The following is a 771-nucleotide window of genomic DNA, read 5'->3' as shown; positions in this document are numbered from 1 at the left end:
ATATTCTCTCTTTGTTCTATTGTTAATTCAATACTGAGACAATCTTTTGTCAAATGTGGTCCTCCACACTGCTCACAACTAATTCGTATTGAGTGAATATCTTTAGTCATCTTTTCCATTCGTCTCTCGACAGCATCTATCTTTGCGGAAATGAAATCTAAGTCATGGCTAGAATCGGCTCTAGCTGCTTTAGATGATCTAACGATATTTTTTTCTTGGTGCCACTCATGTGAGTGGGAAGCAGTGTTATCAATAATTTTGTAAGCATCAGTTTCGGTTTTCTTCATAATAGAACCACCAGCTGCTATATCTATGTCTTTCCTTGTAGTGATGTCGCATCCTTGGTAGAATATTTGTACTATTTAACAGGTGTCTAAACCATGTTGCGGACATCCTCTTAACAACTTTCCAAATCTAGTCCACGCCTCATATAGAGTTTCATTTGTCTTCTGTGTAAACGTAACAATTTCTGCTTGAAGTCTTACGGCTTTAGATGCCGGAAAGAATTGTTTAAGAAATTTTTCAACTAAAACGTCCCATGTATCAATCGCCCCTTCAGGTAACGATTCCAACCAATCTTTGGCTTCTCCTTTTAAAGTCCAGGGAAATAACATGACATATATCTGTTCATCCTCCACTTCTCGGATTTTAAATAGTGTGCAGATCCTATTAAAGGTACGTAGATGTTCATTTGGATCTTCCTTCAGCGCACCACTAAATTGGCATTGATTAGTCACCATGTGTAGAATTTGTCCTTTGATTTCATAATCT

General features: G+C 37.4%; 1 non-coding gene across 1 annotated transcript; it reads left to right on the top strand.

Annotated features, from left to right (window-relative positions):
• Window positions 1–375: 375 nt before the first annotated feature.
• LOC139903369 (small nucleolar RNA R71) lies at window positions 376–482 on the top strand. The gene has a single exon (XR_011778194.1). It is a non-coding gene; the product is annotated as a small nucleolar RNA R71 (small nucleolar RNA).
• Window positions 483–771: the final 289 nt, after the last annotated feature.

Source organism: Rutidosis leptorrhynchoides, chromosome 3 (assembly GCF_046630445.1).
Source record: "Rutidosis leptorrhynchoides isolate AG116_Rl617_1_P2 chromosome 3, CSIRO_AGI_Rlap_v1, whole genome shotgun sequence".
Lineage (NCBI taxonomy): Eukaryota > Viridiplantae > Streptophyta > Magnoliopsida > Asterales > Asteraceae > Rutidosis > Rutidosis leptorrhynchoides.
This window is presented reverse-complemented; position numbering and strand designations above follow the sequence as displayed.